At 40.6% G+C, this 17581-nt stretch overlaps 1 protein-coding gene across 2 annotated transcripts in view; it reads left to right on the forward strand.

Moving 5' to 3' along the window:
• The first annotated feature begins 350 nt into the window (after positions 1-350).
• The window catches only part of LOC103177635 (complexin-1), a 142695-nt gene continuing 125464 nt past the window's right edge, over positions 351-17581 (forward strand). The window contains exon 1 of one of the 2 annotated variants that reach the window (XM_007891883.2): positions 351-475. The gene's annotated coding sequence lies outside the window, so the exon portion shown is untranslated. Of the gene's footprint in view, positions 476-13496; positions 13515-17581 lie in introns of those variants that run through there. The other variant, XM_007891885.2, reaches the window with a different exon arrangement.

The raw sequence follows: 17581 nt of genomic DNA on the forward strand, positions 1-17581 counted from the left end.
GGTCCGGGGTTCACCTTTCCCCTGAGAGCGACGTTGAGCCAAACCCACCTCAGGAGCAGCTAAAGTTGGGGAACAGTGAGCGTTGGAAAGAGAAGGTCGATGTGAAGTGCTCAGAGACCCCCCCACTGGACGGCAAATCACCGCACCGAGAGGTGTGCGATCTGCTCGGAAAGGAAGGAGCCGGTCTCTGGGAAGTGAGGAATATCACTGGACTCTACAGTAAAGGAGACATACATTAGTATTGAGTGTGTGTGTCTGTTGCGGGAGGGGTGGGGGTGGAGGGGTTGGGCAGAGTATGGATGTGTGTATGTGCGGATTGGTGCAGGGGGAGAGGGAGGGAGGGTTAGGAGTTATTTTTAGTGTGAGTGCAGAGCCGCGATGTGCCAGTGTTGCTGAGACACGGGAGGTGCAGGAGCCGGAGCTGTTTTTTTCAGCACTCACACATCCCTCCACTCTCACTCAACGTGTAGATCGGGTAAGAGACCGCACCATCCGCATTCCTCCATCACTCACTAACATCACAGACAGGCACCGTGTCAGCCACAAACCCTGACTCCGGTTCAAGCTGTTTGCTGGTTGTGTGCGGTACCGGATTGTGCACCAAAGGGATGACCTTGTTCCCACGCTGTGAAGAGCGAAAGCTCAGTTTGCCAAAGGCGCTCACTCTTTACTGACATAACGTAACCAAGACTTCGTGTTTGAGAGCTTCACTGAGTATTTGTAGCCCGAAATCAGACTGCGGGGCAGGTCACAAACTTGGATCCGTTAATGTAACAGTAGAGATCCGGTCCACACAGCGGTGTGGTCTTTAGGGGTCAGATGCTTTTCTTCCAAGTGTGTTTGGCTTCTCTCGTCGGTTACTCGCGGTCTGTGTACCATTGCTGACAGTCGAGTGGGTGCATTTCTTTTCCTATTGAGAAGGGCGCGTGGACCGATCTCGTGTTTTCCGATGGTCAGAGTCAATATGGGAATGGTTTTGCTGACAGCGCTTGAATTGCCTGGTCTGAGCTCGCCGTGCAAACCTACAGCAGTGTGTAAAGGGACGTCCTGCCGGGGCTCGTGTGATGACAGGCGTTACATTGCTGTGTCAGCACTGGCAGCCAACGCTGAGGGCACAGAGTGAGTGAAGCGATCTAGTTATAAAAGTAACCTCCATCGTTTTGCTGTGTGAGTGAAGCCAGCCTTGGCACTTCAAAGGCACTCGGTGGATTCCCGTGTCCTACACATGCTCTCTTCAAGGGCATAAATAGGGCTAAATGATCACCTATAAGCGCAGCAGTTACTGCTGTTACGCTTTCAGGAAGATCCAATGGATGTCCCTCTAGTCAGGATGTTCTGTCAGACGTAACCAGAGACTGCAAAATATAAAATCTCACCTTCATTTGTTTCCTTGATGAGAGTAAAATACAAATATGATGNTTTTTTCCCGATTGGTACAATATTTCAAGTGCATTTAGAAAATACCCCGTGCATAAATAAGGAGGCAATATCCCTGGTGTCAGCCTATTGATTTGGCTAAAACGCTGGCTGATGAGGAAGCAGTGCTGTAAATGTGTTAGAAGATCAAGAGGGCTGCGGGAATGGTAAGTGAAGGATGGGAGGACCAGGGAAGGAAGACAAGGCGATGCTTGAACTGAGAGATACAGAACTAGTGAGAAACCCCTGAAAATGCGGCAAAGCGTCCGGCACGTGGAACCCAACTCACCAGCCCACTGTGACCACCCAGGTCCACGGGTAACACACACATTCATAGCAAACTGCTTGTCCTCCTCCAGAGAGATTGCTCCTGGAAATGGAAGATAATTTAATGATCCACTTTAAATGTGGATCTTCTGAAAGAAGAGGCAAATCCAATAGCTTTAACTCTTAAGTAAAAGTAAAATATCCGCACATTCTCACACACTGAAGGCACATACAGTATAAGTATACTCAAATGGGCAGCAGCACTTTAATTTCCAGGCTATTATCCTGATCTCCTTGTCCACCCATGAGATCCCCGGGATAAGATCCCAAACGCCTGACCCGGGCTCCCTTCCTCCACAGGATGGAGACCTGCCTTCCAGGATCCCAAGCCCTTTCCCAGGATACAGACCTTTCTCCCACAGTATTCAACCCCATACAGGGTATTAGCTTCCTCACTCATCGATGACCTCTCCTGGAGAATACAGGACCCCTTCCCCTCTGCAGAGTTTCCTCACTAGGATTCTTAGGATTCCAGGATAAGCTCATCACAAGGGTTGATGAGGTCTCCCTCCAGGTTCAGACTCTCAGGCTGCTTTGTAGGCTCTGAATCTCGGTGATGGGATGGGGTGCGGTTGGTGGGGGTGGTGGTGATGGGGGGGGGGGGAGGGGGGGGGGTCAGACACCCCACTGACCAAAAGCAAATCGCGCTCATAGCCACAACAGGGCTCTGGCCGGAATTCTAAGACTTTATTTGGGGCTGGAAACTGTGAATTCAGTTTGTAGATCTCCTGTTTTCAGATGCTCTGGACTCTGCCTCTCTGTGAGATGAAGGGGACCAGGGCATGAAGCTCAGCGCAGGGGGCGAGCTCTCTCTGGCACTGTGGGGCAGGGGCTCGCCCCTCACTCCTCAAGAGCTGCTGGTGTGTGCTCTTCTCATCGGTAGGGGGCGTTGGCTTTGTGCAATCGGGGAGAACAAGGAATTGTAATTGTAAGAGAGAGAGGAAGCAATAACAACGGCCAATGAACCCTCCCTTACATGGAGTTTAACACAAAGCCATCCAAGCGGAGCAGAAACACAGGAGATTTTAGAAATGGAAAGAACAAACGAAGCAAATTACTTCCATTTAAAATGAGACGCCCTCTGCCAGGTACTGATTTTAACCTCTGCAGAAGTTAGAGGAGGACAGCTGATGATTGTAGGAGATATTAGTTGTGTACAGGATGTTTAAGATTGAGCAGGTGGCCTTGGTTGCCTCACTTCATGAGGCTATATCTGGTCTATCATCCGTGCTTCTATGAGCCAGCCCATATATTCCCCTCTTATACAATGTTTTTATGATAATTGTAAGCTGCAAATCCTTTTTGAAGTTTACCTTTTGTTATGATATATCACAAAGGCCAGTGACTTCTGACAACAGTGTGAACCGCCCAATAAATCAGCTGTATTTCACACAAATTTAATAAATCTCAAAAAGCACCTTTAACAGTGTCATGTTTCATTTGTGAGGTCTCAGAATGCAAGCTCACACTTTAGGCTCGAAGAGTTACCATGTTATCACAGCAGTTAATTATTTAATAGTTCTGGGATTATCAGTAAAAAAAAACAAAGGGCACTATCATGCGTTTCTGTTAGAAATTTAGGGCTAAATGGAAGAAGAAAAATTAAACTGTTAAAAATTCATGTTAAGAGTCCATGTGAATGTCTTGCAGCCAATATGAGATTGCAGCAGGAATAATACCTGGTCACTGTTTGAAAAGGCATTTGGAGTAAAATTCTGCCCAAATACATATGTTATTTTATTGACTTCTGGTATTGGTGGGCAAAGAATGGTTTGTTTCTATGAGACAGCAAAGGAGATCTGAAACACTGCATACACTGCATCTTTGAAGTTTATAATATTAATCTTCCCCAATGTTTTAAGTGTCCAAGAATGATTTCCTAATACCTAGTCGGAGTTATTACATGTCATATGGAAGTCCAAAATTACAGACTTACTTACTTACTGTAGTATCTGTCATGGATATTAACAAATGCATTCCTCTGCAGAGGAATACATTGCAGTACCGAGGGAACAATCTGTGTCACAATAATAATAATCCTTGCATTTGATAAAGCACCTTATCACATCTTCTAGACATCTAAAGCACTTCACAGAATATACTGTAAAGTGAATTGACTTTATATTTTGTGGGTGAAACGTAGCAACCAATTGCACACAGCCCTATTCCACAAACAGTCGTGGATTGAGTGACCAAATTCTTATTATTTGCTTCTGAATTCTGAATAATCTGCAGGTTGTGCAGTGAAGAGTTTGGAAAGTCTGGTGAGCAAAAGTCAAGCAAAAGTCACTAAAAATAATGAATTGGTCATGCATCTCATTGGTATTTGTAGGATATTTGCTAATGCAGATTATCTACCATGTTTGCTTACGTAATGCTCACTGTGTTTCAACAATTGTGTTGGTGATGTTGTGATATGGCGAGTGAGGCACTGTTGTCTATCAAATACAAGGATCTTGTACTTGCTTTTACTAGACCTACATGTACATTACTTTCCATTTTCAGAAGGCCACTGTCTTATTAAGGTATTTTCTGCAGTATTACACAAAGGCGTAATTGGACAGACAAGATAAAAGCATATCCTATGTACAAATGTCTAAAAAGCAAGTTATCTTCATTATAACCTGCAACACTACATACAAAACATACAGGGGGTTTATACTAAAACAGTGTCACAAGTAAAGTGTCCTCAACATTACAGTTTAGAAGAACAACATTGTCGCACTACAAGCTATTTGTCAAGAATCAAATGCACAAGCTACTTATTAAGAATCAATTCATGCACATTATGCTTCAAAGCATTGAAACCATTGTTCCATATAAGTCTGGATGCCGTCATTTAGCACTGCACATTCCAAATGTTGAACCCCAGCTTACAGTCTGACAAATTGACATTGATTGATTGAAGTGTAGCAGCCAGAGGAAATACCCACGACCTGCTGTGCACTGTCATGCTCCTGTCTAACAATGCATATTCTGTACGCAAATAAATGATGTGCCACACTGAGGTGAGATCACTGTGTATGGGTTGGGGGATTAAAACTGGAATTCCGCATAGCAGCAATGGTACCACATCCTCTGTGGTGATTTATTTAGAGAAGAATCAATGGTCATAATATTGTCAGCATCAATAGGTGCTTCTGCACTATGTACTGCTGGCGTCATTGATAGCGCCAAAGTTTCAAGCATGAATCTTCGTGAATAATTATTGCTCACACGCATACTATAAAATGTGTCATCTACAGTCTAAATGTCCCATACATCACGAGCACACATTGATGCGTGATTGCTCAAAACACGAGCAACAGCAGACTGGATCTCTAATAGTGCAATATCAAATGCAAGGATTACTTATACTATTCTGAGTTATTAAAATAATAATAATCTTTGTATTTGATAAAACGCCTTATTGCGTCTTCAAGACGTCTCACACGCTTCACAGAATATACTGTAAGGAGAATTCACTGTATATTTTGTGGGCAAAACGTGGCAGCCAAATGCGCACAGCAGTGTCCCACAAACAGTTGTGGATTGAGTGACCAATTTTCAAATTTTTTTTGAAGGAATTATTATCTCTTAATTATCATTATTTCTAGAAATGGCTGATTCTGAAGTTATTTATATCATTCAACCTAAGGCAAGAATAGTAATCTGCAGTCCATGGCCAGTAGACAGTATTTACCATGGGAGCTAATCCGAAGTATATGTTCCACTGTGTGGTTGCCATTATCAGAGGACATAGCATTAGTTGTGGTTTAAGGACAAAGGTCAATCCATAGCTGAGGATGATAAAGTCTGTCAGAGATGTCTGAAGTTTTGCTGCAGCAGAGTCCAATCCACTTACAATTCCACCTCTCGATGTACTTACCAAAACTTTGACAGTAACCATTAGAGCGTTTGAAGGAGATACACCAATCTCCTGCATGATCCTTAAAATGCGATCCCTTATCCAGGCAAATATGTTTTGAGTTAGCTCCTAACTTCTATGTGCATCTATATGCAAGTTAGACACCCCATTCTTACTGGACTCCTGTGACAATGCTGAGCAGCCATATGACGATTCTAGATATTATAGCAAAGGTAATAAATATAAGGCAATACTACATGATGTTCTTGCAGCTAGGATTGCCCTATCCATTAGAGATTTGTCTTGCATTCATAGCTTTACATTGCATATTGGCAGGTCATTTGACATTGGAGCATTGCAGTCAAATCCAAATCAAAACCTGTCACTCATGTCTATACCTCCAAATTTCACTGATGTTGCAGACAAGCTTGCCAGTATTAATGGAGACCTGCCTGGTAAAACTCTCCTTGGATTTAGTTCAAATCTATCTTTCACCTCCTGCCAGGACATTTTTTAGATATAGTACTAATTTTATCAAATGATTAACTACTTGATAAAAGAATTGTCTACATAAACAGGCAGATTGGACCTTGGTTTAATGACCCATCCAAAGGATGGTACCTCTGACAATATAGCTTTCCAAGTACTCCTTGGAGTTTTAGCCTAGATTGGAGTTCAAAGTCACAACATGTGACTTGAGCCCACAACCTTGGGACTCTGACGCTGATTTCCTTCTGACAACTTTCTGAATTTGACAGCACTATTAGTACTGTATACTTCAATTACAGATAGCATTTCACAAAATGAAATGCAGTATATGTAGTACAAAAAGTCTGTGATTATAATTACATTTGCAACATTAATACATCAACACTCAAATACATGATAACTTGTGGGGAAGATAGCAGCTTTGATTGATAGAAATAATATCAACATCAGTAAACAGAAGAACAGAAAAAACACCTAAATTACATAATAACTAGCTGTCAAATAAGGCGTTGTTGGGATTTTTAAATGCTCAATATGGGGAAAAAAACAAGTATGCTTATTTATTTAAGATTATTGAATGCTTTTCTAACCTCCATCAGTGTGCTCTAAATTTTACTGAGGCAATGATTGTTTTCCAGATAAGCTTCCTCACCTGAATAGAGATAGCCCAGCCTTTCCACCAACATTCAAAACATTCTTTGGATGAACCATAAACCCCTGCACAGGAGCTTTGAGCTAAGATTTGCAACTCTGATGGTTGCTCATTTGCTCTGGAGCTGAATGTGTAATGGGATGCACTATAATTATAAATACTGTATTTTTTTTCCATTCTTTTTTATCCTTTTAGGAATTTGACTCATTTTTTCCTCCTCTCCTAACCCTCAATGAACATCAGTTAACCTCTGGTAATCTTTCTAACAAGAGCCTTGATAGTTAATATAGGCAAGCTATTTGCCCATTGTGAGAGGGGTTGAGAAACAAACAGACCTGATCTTGATGTCTCCCAATGACCACACACAGGTAGGTACAAGGTTGCTAGATAGCAATCAGGAGTGGGAATCCTGACTGATTTCCCTTTCCTTACCCAGAACTCTAAGGTCAAAAGCTGCAGTGGCTGAGATCAGCTAATTCAGCCCAGACCTAGCATTTGCCTGATCTGTACTGCTCCATTGATAACTGGATGAACTCACCAAGAATGGATTCAATAGTTGATGCTAATCACAAGCACCCAGATGTGCCGTGAAGTCAGCCTCATGGCTTTGGACTTTCAGGTCATGGTATTCTGTAAATGGGAAACCAACGTTCTGAGAGTGTGTTTAGTAAAAAGCTGCCATGCCTGTAAGCAATTGTCAAATCTGAAAGGAGTTCATTCAGTTTATCCAACTGAGAGCAGTATCAAGGTGGAGGAGTCATGGCATTCACATCTGGCTACTTTGTGTTGACTAAATATCAAATATACTAAATTATCCTCAATATATTTTAATATGTTTCATTCAGGGAAGATAAACATGCAAACAAAAAGATTGTCACAGATTTATTCCCTTTTCAATTCCTATCTTTGGCAACATCAACACTCGTGCCCAATGCCAATTGGGATTGTTACCTTCCTCCTCCAGATTTAGACATGTGAGACCTAAGTTGAGGTGACTCATTTATGTACAATATGTTAATACCAGAAAGTATTTGACAAAACAATAAGTAATTTAGTGTAATAGGGCAATTGCAATCTGCCAATGGCCTACTTTTTGACAATCATGGTAAAAGATTGGCTAGAACATAAGAATTTCCATGGTAAAGAATAAAATGTTTTGATCAGAATTTCAGATTAATAGTTCACTGGAGTTGAACTTCTAGTAGCTACGCATTGCTGAAGTGATTTCAGGATTTTTTCTGGTCCAGCTGTGCAGAGAAATTCCTGGGGATGATGCATTTCAATTAGTACCATCCAGTGCGGTCAATCGCAGGATGGCACACAAGGGGTCCATTGAGAGGATACTATATAGCTCAATGAGGTTTGGCGCTATAGCATGCACACAAGGGGGAGCTTGCAGACCAGGGAGCAGATTCATCAAGTTCACCCAGGAAGCAGAGGTTTATTAGCTTAGGGCATGTGCTCTTTGGTATAGGTTTCACATTCTAGGTGTCATTCAGTATTCTGCATCACAAAACCCCTCCCATCTTTGGAAATGTGTGAAAATAGTGCTGAATGATAATAATAATGATCCTTGCATTGATATAGAGCATTATCACCTCATTGAGATGTCTCAAAGTGCTTCATAGAAAATATTGTAAATTGACTGTATTTTTTGAGCGAAATGCGGCAGCCAATTGCGCACAGCATTTTCCCACAAACAGCCGTGGCTTGAGTGACTAAATTATTATTTTTCAAAAAAATTGTTTTTGAAGGGATTAATAACCCCGGAAAGCAATACTTACTGCTAGGTAAACAGGTGTGTGGAGTAAGGAAACTTGCCCATTTGAAAGTATCCAATACTGTAAAATTAAGCAAAGTTAGATCTGATCAAAGGAGATTTTATTACAATTACGCTAAAAATGAGAAATCCTTTTTTGTTTTTTGATTGTTCCTAACAAGAAAAATAACACAATTACTGGTAATAAAAAATAACATGTCTTCATAATAATAATAATCCTTACATTTGATATAGCGCTTTATCACGTCTTCGAGATGTCTCAAAGCGCTTCACAGAATATACTGTAAAGTGAATTGACTGTATATTTTGTGGGCAAAACTTGGCAGCCAGTAATATTAACTGAAATGAAAGCATATCAACTGTTTTGGCTTCTAAAAAATGCTTATTTTAATTGGGGCTTCTTGTAGGGAGCCAAAGCAACTTCATTTACCCAAATGTAATGGTTCTACAGGGCACCATACTGATGGCCTATACTGGCCAATAATCCTCCTGGTCATTCACTTTATGGATGATTTGGGGGTCTCTGCTGTGCCCATATCAGCTGCCAGATTTGCAGACAAAATACAAATACAAATTACGCTTTACAGTAAATTCTCTGAAGCATTAGAGATGTGCTCCTGATGTAATAAGGCACCATACCAAATGCAGGGATTATTAAATACACCATCTTGTCGGAAAAGATACTCTGGGTCCAAGATATTTTTCTCCAGGCACTTCCTTTGGCAGGCTGACCATATGGCTCAGCAATGTTGAAACTGCTACCTGCCTCTGTTCATACCACATATTTACAGCTGTCTACTGCCTTGGGTGAGGCCATAGATGTAGGCGAAGGGACGTTTTCTGTACCAGTCTCCACCATGCTTCCTATAGTATCTGTGCTTGCAGGATCAGCACATACAAATTCCTTTCAGGTGGCACTCTATTTCTCCAGATCTAGCCTTGTCTTCTGCCTGGACGTTTGTGAGGTCTTTGAAATTGACCACACACATTGTACAAAAGCCTGGGAATGGAGTAAGCACAGGAATAGTGACATAGCTGTTCTGAGCCAATTGTTTCCATATATCTTGAAAGAATCCTATTTTAAATGAGATCCTAGGTTTTATAAAAAGAGAATATGAAAGAAAAAAGGTAATGCTAACCTTATATGAATGATAAGTTAGACGGCAGTTAGAATATTGTGTCCACCACACTTTAGGAAAGGTCAAGGTACCAGAGGGGGTACAGAGAAGATTTACTTAGATTATACGGAATGAGTTTTTTGGCTGATGAGTGGAGATTCGGGGAACTGGAACTTTGGAACAAAGGAGGTTGAGGGATAACCTGATAAAGATCTTTAAAATTATGATGGGTTTTGATAAAGAGACATTATTTCTTCAGTCTAATGATGACTAGACTGAGTCTCTCCTGCTTGGCTCCCGTCAGCATCTTCTCACCTCAGGCACTGGCATTAATTGGATGCACACTCAACCTTGTGGAATTTGTGTGGAAGCTCAAGGTCTTGTTGAACTCTCAACTGTTCTTTAAAACCCACATTCATGCTTTGAACCACACAGCTTTCCCCCACCTCAGTAACATTGCCTGGTTCTGCCACTACCTCTCCACATGAGCCCCTGAGACGATAATCCATGCCCAGGCTAGATTACACCAACTCTCTTTTTACCTGGCTAACAGCCTCTTCCCTTCATGAGCTGCAAACTATTCAGAATTCCCCACACTGATAATAATAAAAATGATAGTCCTTGCATTTGATATAGTGCCTTTTCACATGTTTGAGATGTCTCAAAGCCTTCACGGAATATACTATAAAGTGAATTGACTGTATATTTTGTGGGCAAAACACAGCAGCCAATTGAGCACTATCTGTGTCCCACAAATAGTCGTGGATTGAATGACCAAATTATTATTTTTATTTATTTATTATTTTGATTATTACTCCCAGAAAAGCGATCTGCCAATTGACTAACAACCAGGTTCCTATTTACTACTAGGTAAACAGAGGCGTGTGGAGTAAGGAAACTTGCCCAACATTTCGCCCTGCCGGGAACTGAACCCAGGTCACTCACTTGTGAGGCAAGTGCTCTAACCACTGAGCTACAGAAATCTGAATAGTCTCCAACATACCCGGAATAATTTGGTAAATTATTCCAGTCACGTTGAAACTTACTTTAATTGTTGACAAGATTGAAATCTGTCATGACTCTATCCCTCCATTCCTCTGCATCCCCTACCTCTCTGACCTCCTATCTCCTCAAAATGCTTTCGTTCCTCCGGGTCTGGCCTCCTCCTTGTCCTCCGAGTCCTCCGCTCCACACCCTCGGCGGCCATGCCTTCAGCCACTATTCCCCGAGGCTCTGGAACACCCTTCCTCACTCCCTTCGCCTCGCCCACTCTCTTCCTATTTTCAGGTTTCTGCTGAAGACCTTTCTTTTCGACCGCGCCTTTGATCACCTTACTCCCCCTCCCCCTGCTCGGCCCCGGGATCCGTTACTGTGAAGCGCTCTGAAACGCCATCTGGCATGGCTATATAAATCCAAGTTGTTGTTGTTGACTGAAAATGTTGTGGAAGATTTTCATGCTAGCTTTATGTGATGTGCTAAAACAATGCTATTGAAAGGATAGGAAATATTAGAATTAGGGAAATACTAGGCTCTGTGAGTCTATCACTCGCATCTTCGCCCAGCCCCACTGGCTTCCCACCACTCATCGGATCCAGTTCAAGATGTTCATCCTAATCATGGTCCATAGTTTTGCCCTACCTTACCTCTGCAGGGTCCTCAAACCATACCAACCCGGCCACTCCCTCTGCACAGCAGGCACCAGCCTGCTTCACCTCACAAAGTCATTACAGTATGATCTATGAAGCAGTTTGAGATGTCTTCCTGTCGTGAAAGGCCCTATGTCAAATGCAAGAATTATTATTAGTATAAGGTACCTCAGTGCCTTCGCATTCGATACAGCTCAGTTTCAAGTAGAATGAGATTGGAAGTTGCATCAATAATCCCCACTTGGATCATGTATTAGCATATTTTTGCTGAGTGGCAAGTATCTTTGAGCTTGAATTCGATAAGTACAACTACAGAATACACAAAGGCCTGGAATAAGATTAAAAATGTGAGTGATGCGGATTTATATTTTACCCTTGTCACACAAAGGAGTTTAATGTTTCTACATTAGTTTAGAATATTGTTAACATGGAGAAAGAAAATTGCCCATATGACAGGATCCTAATATTTCTTATTCTTTCAGTAGCATTGTTTTAGCACATCACACTAAAGCTGGCATGAAAATCTTCCACAACATTTTCAGTCATGACAGAGTTCAATGTTGGCAACAATGAAAGTAAATGTCAACGTAACCAGAATAACTTACCAAATTCACACTTGAACCAGCAAATGCAGGAAAGCATTTGTCATTCCCTCAGTTCTTTGGATTTCTTTTTTACTCTTGTGACACAAATAAGTTTAATATTTCTACATTAGTTTAGAATATCATTAACATGGAGAATGAAAATTGGACTCCTGCTATGCTTTGAAGAGGAAGCAGACTTCCAGGGTATGCGTTAAGATAATCAGCACACCTCACATTGTAAATCTGCTCATGCAACACATATTCAAGTAGGTCAACTTGTCACTTTAGTGATCTGCACAGAATAGATTAGTAAGCAAGATGACTCAGCTAACAGTTCCAATTGGTTGCTGGAGACCTCATGGTGAGATAAGATCAATATTTTATACTAGTATGTCCCAAATGCCATATTTATGGAAATCAGTTACTTCCTTCAAATAGATACTTCTGATTTCAATTTCAAAATCCTCACCCTTGTATTCAAGTCCCTGCACTCCTCTGCACCCCGGTACCTCTCTGATCTCCTCTCTCCTCAAAACAGTACAAGTTGCCTTCGTTCCTCCGGGTCTGGCCTCCTCCTTGTCCCCCGAGTTCTCCGCTCCACCCTCGGCGGCCGTACCTTCAGCCACTATGCCCCGAGGCTCTGGAACTCCCTTCCTCACTCCCTTCGCCTCGCTCTTTCCTATTTTCAGGTCTCTGCTGAAGACCTTTCTTTTCGACCGCGCCTTTGGTCACCTTCCTCCCCCTCCCCCCGGCTCGGCCCCGGGATCCGTTACTGTAAAGTGTCAGAGACGCCGTCCGGCGTGGCTATATAAATCCAAGTTGTTGTTGTTGTTGTTCTGATCTCAGCCATTTGCCTCCTGAGCCCATTCCAGATATTCTCAATCAGCTGGTCTGCTCAAATTACTGCGTGCAGGAACAATGTGCGTTCAGCAGTTTAGAAGACTGCAGAATCTCTACTATGAATAATACAATTAAAATATGTTGAAAATAGCTTTTAAAAAACAATGAAAATGTGTTGCATTCTTACATAGATATAAACAGATAACGGTACACATCTCCTTATCACAATCACAAGAGTTTCAGATGAAGAAGGTCCTTTGCCCCACTGGATCTCAAATTTCCAGAATACTCACCTCATTGTTTTTCAATTATGGCACCAAGCTGTTTCTTAAATGTATTCAACACCTTGGCCTCTACTAGCTTCGTCATGGCCTATTCCAGATGTTAATTACCTTCTATCTGAGGAAGTATTATCTGTCCTAAAATTGACCCTCACATCCCTGAATTTGCCCATTTTTTATGTCAGTTCTTTGGAGGTGATCTAGTCAAATTTTACACTGCTACAGGAATTCTGGGGTGAATTTTTTAGTCAGCTGGGTGTTGGACATCTGCTTACGCATTTCCCAGCCAGGCTGAGTGCTTCACATATGTATGCCTCCTTCGGATGGAAATTTCCCTGTGTATGGAATAGAATGTGTGCTGCCTCCCTGGAGGGATGCCCTCCAGCTAGAGGTAATGAGTTATGCCGCGAGACCCACCCCCAGTATTATTCCACCATCTGTTAATCTCTCTCATACTTTTAATTCCATCACCCTCCCATTCTTTCTGTGCTCCACCTCAGGTTGCTTTCTTTTTTGAGTTACACATTTAAAAAGGTAAGAATGTACCAATATTATTTTCTCTATTTTTTAAGAAGCCTTTTCAATGATTTAAATTTTAAAATGTTAGGATAATTGTGTGAGTATTTGTGTAGCTCTATTCCTCACTAACAATGATAGGCTCAATGGTTTTATAGAATTATTAAAAACTCATTGTGTCATATTGTGTCATATATATTTTTAACAATAAACCAACAGTGAAATGCCTTGGTGTTTAACAACTGCAATCACAATAAGGAATAAAAAATACATTTCAGATGTGTTTCAAAATCCAGACCCTACTTATGAAAATAATTCTTGATTTGCTGGGAGCTTTTCGTGTGATAAATATATCCCAAGCAACACAGTTTGTTATCCTGAGAACAACCACATGATGAGCCTAGTTCATAATGTTGAGATTTAATTTTATATTATATTATATATTATATTATATTATATTATATTCAGTGCTTATCTTCCCCGTGAAATGATTTCTGAGGCCTGATGTTCTCACAGTGAAGTTTAAGGTTATCTTACCTTTAAAGGTCATGAGAATTTTGGAACCTTTTTAAATTAAAATCTAGTTTATCTCAGTTTGTAGAAATTAAGACTGAATTTAACAATTTTCCAGAATTCACTTGATGCTAAGTTTAAGTCAATGGTCTCACAGATTGCTACATTTGAATTGTACTTGGTGAGCTGGCTGCTGTTATTTGTGCTGTAAAGGCAAAGAATGGATTTTGTTGTTTATCTAGCCATTTAGCTGATGGAGAATCTGTGAACCTGCAGGAAGTTTGCAGAAGGAATTAATGTAAGCCATACATGTTTCATTTTAGGTAACATTGTATGCTTACTAGCTAGAGTTCAGTAATGACCTGTGAGGAAATAGGGAAACTATTGGGAAAGTTGATCTGTTAGACTATTAATATTTTGGGCGATGTTGCAGCTGAGTATATAAACACTTTTGTGAAGCGTAACATTTTGCAATGGTAAATATCAGCATGTTGTCTACACTGTTGTCTTGGTCGTCTTTGTGTTAGCTTCTTGTACCGAGACGCAATTTATAAATAGTGAGTGTAATCGTCAGAACAGCATTTACAATGTTACGGTGATTACCAATTATGTCCTGCTGCTTTTTACTGTCTTTTTTGTTTTTTTAAAAACATATTTTTGCTTTAAAAATGACTGCTGATGACATTGTGGTGGAAGTGGGCTGGAAAAAATATTGAAATTACCACCAATAATGAAATATGTTATTAATTCATTGTGTTTATGTGATTGGTTTAGTTCAACTGTACATTTTTATTATTGTATGTTAAGAGATTTTCTTTTTTACAGTATTAATTAATGAATTATGTGAATATACACAGCATTTATCCTGTTCAAAGAACGGCTTGCACTTTGAGAGCAATGCAGTCAGATGTTATTAAAACGGTGGAGGATATTAAACAATTAACAAGGTCATCTCGGTCATACAGGGAACTAGCAGACTGCAAATCCTAGAGGGTGTGTGTGTAATGAATATTTGAATGCGGGTGAGTGTGTGCGTGTGTGTGTTTGTGAATGTGTATGTTCCACAGATGAGTTTTGTGTGGATGCGGATGCGTGTGTGTGTGTCTACGTGCACTTCTGTGTGTGTGTGTGCAAAGAAAGGGGAGAGTCAGGGTCTCTTGTCGGTCTGTTGTGTATCTCAATTCAAAGATCCATCATTTAGTAATGCTCAACAATTTTCTATCAGCTAATCCCCTTGCCCCCATCGTTGTGTTATCACCAATCACTACTGAAACAAAACATGCTAAGTCTAAAATCATTATGTCTGTTTTCTGTTTAAAGCACACCCACGGCACCCACAAATCACACACATACTACACACATGCACAAACCACACACACAAGCCAAATACCAGCACAAACTTCACACACAAACCAAACACACTGCATTCACACAAACCACACACACACACACACACACTGGTCTGGATTCGTGAACATGCGTTTGTACATCCAGCGCTTGAAATCCACCTGGATTGGTTTATTGGAGAGGTAAACAGCTGCTGCTCAAACTCCACACCTCCAATTAGTGGAACCATCACTCAATGGGAAGGGACGTCAGAAGATTGTTTAGTTATTTAGGACTGACATTTCACTTTAGCTTGTAAGACCATTTTTATCTTAAATTTTGATCTTGAGCTGTGGAAATGTCTTAAATTCAATCTTAATTTGGAAGTTGATTCTTGTTAGAGAATTGTGGAAAAAACAGGTTGCAAATAAAGAGTAAATTTAAGAAATTCCCAGAATTCTGCATAATCTTATATTTTAAAACAAAATAATAATTCTTGCATTTCGTCTGGTAGCTTTCATGTAGAAAGGATGTCTCAAAGCACTTCACAAGATATACTGTAAGGTGGAGTGATTGTGTATCTTGTAAGTGAATCCAGCAGTCCATTTTTGTACAGCAATGTCCCATAAACAACCATGAAACAAATTACCAATTTTATCTGGGGATTGTTGGGCCAGGAGACTCGGAGAAACTCTCTTCTCCTTTTGAATTGTGCCTAGGATCTTAGCATTCATCTTAACAGGGACATCATTTTAATATTTCACCCGAAGGGCAGCACCTCCAACAATGCAGTATACCCTAGCACTACACTGGATACCTGGAGAAACACTGCTTTTTTCAAGTACCATGGGGTCTTCAACATCCACCTAAGCAGGCAGACAGGACCTTGATTTATTGCCTTAACCACAAAGCAGAACCTCCAACGATGCATTGGCTGCCTCCGAATCTTGTGTTAGTTCATTCTCAGAAGGTAGTTATTTGTGGCACGACTTGTTTGTGAGGAGCCTTTCTCGGAATTGACTGCCTCTCAAATAAACTCAGTACGTTTAGGTTAACAGCCGTGTTCATTGCATTCAAACTAGTTATTGTGGTTAAATATTCCAAGGTCATAGTTGTTGATCAGAAGGTTTTTATGGAAGATTCTACTTTCATAAATCCTTTGAAAAAATAAGTTGCTTAGATCAATCCTATTCTTGCTCAGTGAGCATTCACGATCATGCTTTCATATTATTTCCGTACATCAATTTAACTTGTCAGCAAAAGACAAACTGAGAATTGAATTAAATACAAACCTATAACATACACTTTCAAATCATCCTACGGCTTGAAGGTTTGGGTCACAAAGATGACTTTTGAAACATTTTGTGATTTTGTGCACTGCAGCTCATAAACCTGGATGATATTTTCAAAATCTTTGCTTTGAGAGATGATGCGAATGATGAGTTCAGATAACATTCAGGTCATTGACTTGTCATTTGTATGTAAATTGGCCCACATTTGCATCTTTTACTGAATCAGTGCAGGAAAGAGAAAATAACAATTTCAGAGGCAGGTAAAAAGATATGCACAAGAGTAGTACAACTCATTAATAACCAGGTATATAGAACAAGCAATATAATTCTTTAATATCCAAACCCATATTATATGTCTTTCACGATAAGCTAAACTTAAACATAAAGAAGCTGGAGGCTTGCCCTATTTTTACAACTACCATATTATTTACGTAAATTTACAAAGAATGTAGTGTCCATTTTGCTCATGTGTCTATGTCTTCCTGCATTCTTCTACAACCCACTTCACTGTTTACCACATCATCCAGTGTTCTAACACTTCCATATTCTTTGGAATTGTTTACAATGTTCGATTGCTTAACAAGTGTGATGGCAAATATCACTACTCATCTGAGGGCTCCCTTGATGACTTCACTGTAAAGTGTAAAAAGTAACATTGCTGTGAAATAGACATACAGGAAGTACGTGATCAGAACTCTGTGCTGAGTTAGCCAGTCTCAACCAGGGTGACAATAAGGACTAATTGACTTCAGAATTCCTGGAGCAGGTTAGGCTTCCCAATGCCCACCAGAACCCCTATCAAAAAATGCAAGTATGTAAATATTGGTCAGGAACAGTGATTACAGTTGACTGTGACTTCTGTCACCCCACACCCCCCACACTCCATGTTCAAATACTTCATCTGTTGTCACTCATTGTGCAGGTCCTCCCACTTGAAGGTGGTCATTCAGAAAA

This window comes from Callorhinchus milii, unplaced genomic scaffold (assembly GCF_018977255.1).
Source record: "Callorhinchus milii isolate IMCB2004 unplaced genomic scaffold, IMCB_Cmil_1.0 Scaffold1, whole genome shotgun sequence".
NCBI lineage: Eukaryota > Metazoa > Chordata > Chondrichthyes > Chimaeriformes > Callorhinchidae > Callorhinchus > Callorhinchus milii.